This window comes from Aphis gossypii, unplaced genomic scaffold (genome assembly GCF_020184175.1).
Source record: "Aphis gossypii isolate Hap1 unplaced genomic scaffold, ASM2018417v2 Contig00835, whole genome shotgun sequence".
Taxonomy (NCBI): Eukaryota; Metazoa; Arthropoda; class Insecta; order Hemiptera; family Aphididae; genus Aphis; species Aphis gossypii.
In genome coordinates, this window is record NW_026083308.1 from 37984 (window position 1) to 44990 (window position 7007).

At 27.8% G+C, this 7007-nt stretch overlaps 1 pseudogene; it reads right to left on the reverse strand.

The window, feature by feature from the left end:
• Positions 1-2562: 2562 nt before the first annotated feature.
• On the reverse strand, positions 2563-3088 carry LOC126555398 (uncharacterized; annotated as a pseudogene).
• Positions 3089-7007: the final 3919 nt, after the last annotated feature.

Sequence of the window (7007 nt, forward strand, 5' to 3'; positions counted from 1 at the left end):
TCTGCTTTTTAGAGTTAGAACAATTAAAATTAAAAACAATTTCTATTTGAATCAGCAATCCCTAATGCATTTAGACTTTAGTCATAACGATTTAACAGGATACCTAAGTTATTATTTATTTACATGAAATATTAATAAATGATAGGTATAATATTTTACAAAAGAACAAAATAACTAATTAGTAAGTTTAGGTTTTAACAGTGTCGGTTTTGCCCACCCAGCTACCCGGCGATTGCTGGGGGCCACTGAACGTTTAATATATTAGGGGCCCATATCTAAATGGAAAAGAATATTAAGTTAACTTGCGACTCGGATTAGGTTAGGTTACTCGGATTCCCATCGAATCAGTTTGTAAACATTGAACCATTGATTATAAATACTAGTATTTAATATTATATTATTTATTTACTGGGTACCTATATTATAATATTATTAAAATGTATTAAAAGTATTATTTTAAATTTGTATATTTTATTAATTATTTAATGATAAAGAATTGTAAATTCATATTAAATGTACACGGAAAATGAAATTATTACCTTTATTTTATATGATTATAAATATTATAAATGTAAGAAACCTTTTTTGTTTTTTATAAGAGAGCCCTTGTAAATTACTACCGGGGTTGTGGCTTATAAAGGTTATAATGTTATAGGTGTCTGCATAGAACAATAGTATCTGTAGAATATTTATAACCTTATTAATGAAACAATCATTTTTTTTTTTAAATTAAACCCCAAACCAGTACATAGCCAAAATAAATAGGTCACTGTCAGCATTGATATTTATTTAAACATATGATAGTTGATAAATTTAATAATGTTGGTATTGGGAGAGACTTTTTTGGGGGGCTTACATTCTAATTAAATCATCATAACTTTTTATCAACTACCTACAATTTAAAAGATACTAATATAATAAGATACTAAAAGATAGTCTATATTAGAAATGTAGGTACTTCAAATTTGCAGAAGCCTTGCATAAAAAGCTAAAAGTGTACAAAACTCTTTTTGTTATCATAGTCAATTAGTAGGTATTATGTTTATTATGTTAAAACGATTGTATATTGCTTTAAATTACAATTAATGCAAATACTATTAAATTATGTTATAGGCAGATACTCCTACTCCGATCACCAGTCTCATGGCATCAATGGAGATAAACCCGGGACCGGTCATGAATTTAAAAAAAAAAAATGTATAAAAAAAATACATTTGTAATAAAGAAAAATTTAAAAAAAAAACCCTGTAAATGTTATTCATTTTAGTTTTTAAAATACATATTACTAGGTTTATAAAAAAAAATTCTAAAACATATGCCAAATTTTACTATACCTGGTTAGGTTAGGATTGAGTTTTACTGTTTGTAGCAGGCACATAATATATTTTGGCCCAAATATCACACTATCACAGTATGATTAATATCTACTGCATAATAGGTACATATGTACATAGTACATTAATACAGCTTCGATTAACGTCAGGGTTGTAGGACCTGAAAATGTAGGTGCATTTTGTTAAGTAACTCAATGTATACCACCATATCAAGAAAATACTCACCGAAAACACTACAAGTGTTAGTAATAAATTGAATGGTTGTATTGCAATGTCTAAATTTACATCGAGCCAACGCAGAGTCGCCCATAATCACAACAGTTTGCGTTGGATATTCATTAGAGATGTTTTGTAAGGTGTTGGTCCAAATGTTTTTCATTTCGAAGACACAACTTAAGTCGAGTTCAAATGTCGTGTTACGTATTTTATATTTGATACACGGGTAATAAAATATTGGTAACATGTCACCTACGAGTTGAATTTATTTAACTCTCCACAACATGGTATAATATGGACCCAGATTAACAATTTCAAAAAAACTTACATCAATCGCATGACTGACCAATATTTTATTCTCAAACATAAATTATTATTAAGCAACTACCTACGTTGATAAATTAAACCATTCACTTGGTTATTTAGTATTCTAACTAACAATTTAAACAATATTATGTAAAAAAAACAACTGCGGCGTAATTAATTAAAAAAAAATAGAAGTTCAACTCACGAGGAATTAGAAAACAATAATTACAGTTCCCCATTCGGTAATATAAAATATTATATAGTATGCAAGAAATGTGTTAACCTAACCTAACTTTTAACGTAAGTATTAATTGATAGTTGATAACATAGAAAAGAATAGTGAATAGTTAATACCAATGTTCTTTTTCTATTGTTGAAACCACGGACCAAGATAACATATGCATATATATATATATATATATATCTTAGTCCGTGGTTGAAACTAGGGTCTATACATAGATATATAATATAAACTAATATCTATTATATATATCTATATATTTATTTATTTATATTACATATATATGGGTCTATACTCTATAGTCAGTGGGCCAACTAGAGCTAAAATTTTGGGGGGCTGTAGCCCCACCTGATATTACTGAAATGTAACCCGTGGGGGCGTTGCCCCCACACCCCCTATATATATTCACTTAAAAATAGAAAAACATACAAAAAAAAAAAATACAAATATTTATTTACTCAAGTTTCATTTTCTTTTATTTTTGTCAATAAATAGTTTTAATATTTCATCTATTTTAATTTCAATATCTTTTTCAATATGAAGTATTGATAAATTACTGAACCGATCTTGGTTCATTGTGGAACGTAATATGTTTTATCCTCCTCATCGCTGAAAAGGAGCGTTCTGATGTGGCAGATGAAATCGGTAAAGTAATAGCTACTTGTACCATTAAGTACAAATTAGGAAACACTTTTTTATTTAAATTTTCTTTTATAAAATTGAAGTCCTTCAGGTTATCACCAATAACATTTTTGAACACCAACATTTCGCTTTTCAAATCAGTTTCGTTAATGTTTAATACATCCTGAAAATAAATTTTACTATGAAATGTTTTATATACATTTATATTAGGTACCAAACCTACCTTATAATGTTCAACCAAGAATGAGCTTCCTTCATAGTCAAATTGCATTAGTTGATCAGCTGAAGTAGCAATACTTAAACTTTCTTCAGAAAATCTCGTTTTCATACTGCAAATAATTGAGTCCATGATTACATAGAAGGCATTTAATTTCCAAAATTAGAATTAATGTAACACTCCCATTTAACCATTGATGTTAAGTGATGTTCACTTTGAGAATGTAATTGCAACTTAGTTTTTTTTTGTTTTGCATCTCTTGAACCAGCCAACTAAAATGTAAAAACCAACAATCACCTATAGTTGATAGTTATACATATTATGCAAATAAGTAGGTATAATTACTTTTTTCCAGTTATTAAAACCAACAGTCTTAAATGTATCTTCAATATGACCAGAATCTACTGCAAATAAACGGCAAGCATAGCAAAAGCAGGCATTTAACTTGATGCTGTATTCTAACCAGTTAAATTCTTTAAAGTAAGCTGAAGAAAAGGATCGGTTTTGCATACCAAATTTGGTTTTAGGATAAACCTGAATCAAAAAACATAAGCATTGCGATCAATTATAAGCTGATCATATAAATAAATTATAACTAAAAGCAGTAAATGCTAGAAAAAGTTATAGGTTTATCCATAAAATAATCAACTATACATACTATTCATGCTTTATATTGACTACCTTAATGGTGTATTATTATTTTAATTAATTAATATAATTGGTTTAATAATAGGTATAGGTACATACTTTTAGTATTGGTTGAACCGGGCCCGTTTCCAAAGTTCCAAGATCGCATTCTGTGTTTGGATTCAATTGGTGCGATATAGTTATAGTACTTACAGTAGTTACACTTGCATGTGGCGATGATGACATAACGGGTGCAATAACATGTGGTACACTATCTGGTTGTTCATCGTTTATATACGAATCTTTTTTAGTTGAAAAGTTAAAAATCGAAAAACACTTTTTATTCTTGTTATGGTTGTCCATTATTTTAACGAGGTGTACAAATGCGACACTGCGACAAATGGAAAATTTTAAACACGCGGATGCGGATAGCAGAAATCAAAAACATGTTATTGAAAACTTAAATGGACGCTAATAAAGCAGCACATGGACAAACTTATATTATGATGAGAAGGAGCTCTTTGTTAGAAGCTGATTATCACCATAAAAGAAATTCTTTTATTATCTATGATTATTACGGTTTTATTATCATCGTAAATTTGTTATTTCTAAAAATAGTATTAATTATTAGTCTTGTTTCTGTCGTATATTATGTCGTTCACTCAATCACTCGTACAGTCGTACCAGTGTACCATGACAAAATAGGTGCAGTTTACCACACAACAACCGGTGTATATACAGGTTGACAAAAATGCGTATTGTTTAGTGTTCTCCTTCTCAACTTTATAAATATTACCACAGAATAGAATATTACAACATTTAAAACACAATAATAATATAATGTCTGTATATTATAGGTTCAGTGAATACTGAAAATATACTGTAAACTGTTATGTATAACAATCGTACCATTCGTACCAATGTATCGATAAAGATCGTTTCAAACAAATATAGGCAAATTATATTAGTATTTACCATATTTTATCATAGCCCATTAGCCCATAGGCAATATAAATAATTATAAAATTTGGAAAAAATTTAATTAATTCATTTTTTTTCTAAAAACAATAAGAATTATAGTTGAATTTTTAAAAGGTTTATTAATATTATACGAACACATTGAATAATTTATTTTGGGGGGCTATTACAAATTTAGGGGGGGCTAAGCCCCCCAGCCCCCCCCCCCTAGTTGCGCTTATGTCTATAGTACATTCCTCCATATAATTATACAATATAATATTTTGGAATTAACGATTGCCAGCATAAACAAACTTGCTTGTTCCCTCGTTATCACTGCCCACTATCAGACATAACTCACATGGTTCCGGAGGGAAATTAAAGCGGCAATTCAAATATTCAAGATTCTAACTATACTCGCGGATTTTTAGACAATGAGTAAAAAAAAGAAAATCAAACATTTAAGTAAAAGATTCAAGATCCTACGATCAGTAAATTTTTAAAAATAACAAAAATCGAAAAATTTTTAGTAGTAAAAAGTTATTTGACACGTTAATTTTTGATTTCAAATTAAAACCTAACTTAACTTAAATTTAATCACTCCTAACATTTTTTTAATTGAATAATCCTCAAACTTTTCTATAATTATTCTAAGCTTAACTTATGGACAGCATAGTATTAAATATTCAATTCTTAGCTTTTGATGGTAAGTAAAACATTTATAAATTTTTAACTACCAAATAGTTAACAAATATTCATGATTTCAAATTTCAGTTGTCTATAAATAGCTCAAAAAAAGTCAAAATATTTTGAAAATTAAATCACGTAAAGGAAACGCCAATCTTAATAACTGGTAAAATTTTCAAGTATCTACGACTTATACTTTTTTTCGAAAAATAACAAATATTTAAAATCGTTTGAGGATAAATCGTTATCGTTACGCTATTTCGTAAAAATTTAAAATTCAAACGCACATAAAATTTTTCCTATAATAATGCTTCGAGTTTTCTCTATAGATACTTGAAGGAAAACTTATGGACAACTTAGTGTTATATTTTTAATCGTTAGTTTATATAAACAACAAATTTTTATGAATTTTTAACTACAAAATAATTTGCAAATATTCGCTTTTTGACGAATTTTTGTCAATATTTGAACTTCAAATGCTAATAAAAAAAATTGTGCCTATGTATTCTTATAATTTTTTAATCACTATAGAACTTATGAGGAACTTTGTATTAAATTTTCAAGTATTTTGATAGGGCCAAAAAATTTTATCGACACTTAAAAAAAATATTTTAGAAAAATTGAAAATTTCAGTTGTCTATAATTAGCTCAAAAAAAGTCATAATATTTGAAAATTAAATCACGTAAAGAAAATGCCAATCTAAATAACTGGTAAAATTTTCAAGTATCTACGACTTATACTTTTTGAATAATAACAAATTTAAAATTGTTTGAGGATAAATCGTTATCGTTACGCTATTTCGTAAAAATTTAAAATTCAAACACTCATAAACATTTTTTGTCTGAATCCGGTAGAGTTTTTTTTACAGATATTTGTAGAAAAATTTGGAGAACCTTGTATCAAATTTTCAAAACTTAGTTATAAAAGAAAACAATTTTATGATTTTTCAACTTCAAAATTACTTGCAAATTTTCGCGTTTTCGACAGATTTCGTAAAAATTTGAACTATAACGCTTATAAAAAAAAATTGTGACTAACGATTTTTAATTTTTTTTAGCTACATTAAAAACAACTCATAAGGAACCTTGTATTAAATTTTTCAAAACTTTTTGGTCATCCAAAAATTTTTTATCGACACTTTAAAAAAAATTTCTCAAAAAAATCGAAAATTTCAGTGGTCTATAAATAACTCAAAAAAAGTCAAAATTTTTTGAAAATTTAACTATATACGGATACCACTGACATTAACATTTGGTGAAAATTTCAAGTATTTTCAGTGATTAGTTTTTGAATTACAACCATAAAAAAAAATCGATTTGGTCGAAAACTGGTTTTGCGTTAAATTCCCGTTTTTCCGTCATTTTTTTTTGTTTTTCCCGGCGCTTTGAAAACTATTGGAAATTTTTACTTTTGACCCCCCAAAGTACAAACTACATTCACTTTCCTATCCGAAACAGGGTCCACTTTTTAAAATCGGAGCACTTTTACTGCTCCAAAACGTGGTGACAGACACAAAAATAAAAAATAAAATAAAAAAAAAAAAAAACAAACACACATCATTGTAAAATCAATACATTCATGACTTCGTTCAGAATCTAAAAATATGGTAACGTTAGATATAGGTATTCGACACCTAATTTCCTGCTTTTTTAGATTCTGAACGAAGTGATAATGTATTGATTTTACAATGATGTGTGTTTTTTTTTTGTGTCTGTGTACACTGTACAGCATAACTAGTCGAAATAATGCTCCAATTTCAAACTATGGGGGTGGTTTCCG